Below are 422 nucleotides of genomic sequence, written 5' to 3'. Positions count from 1 at the left end.
GGACAACCGCAGGATTTCGCCGGGAGCGGGTGCTAATCTGAAAAATTGCACCCGCTTCCAGCGAAATCGCGGTAAAATTTCAGCCATAACCACGTCTCACGAACCCAATAAGTACATTCATGTCTATCAGTCATCAAGGTAAATTGTAGATTATCGGGTTCTAAGTATTTGAATTAAATTTTGCTTTAACTGTGGCTTCTACATAATAAATTTATGTTCATAGATGTTTCTGTAATTACTTCAAAACTCTATGCGCAGGGCGCGTATGCGTGTGCGTGAGATGAGAGAAGGATTGAGGGTAAGCGATCGAAGCAGAAATCGTGATACGAGAAGCGCCATAGCGAAAAATGTCGTAGAGTCTACTGTATAAAAAATCACTATTCTGTAAATTAATCTATCAGATATATTTTCCGTTATAAATT

This window comes from Belonocnema kinseyi, chromosome 2 (assembly GCF_010883055.1).
Source record: "Belonocnema kinseyi isolate 2016_QV_RU_SX_M_011 chromosome 2, B_treatae_v1, whole genome shotgun sequence".
In the NCBI taxonomy this organism is placed as follows: Eukaryota; Metazoa; Arthropoda; class Insecta; order Hymenoptera; family Cynipidae; genus Belonocnema; species Belonocnema kinseyi.
The sequence above is the reverse complement of the archived record's forward strand: the minus strand, read 5'-3'. Positions refer to the sequence as shown.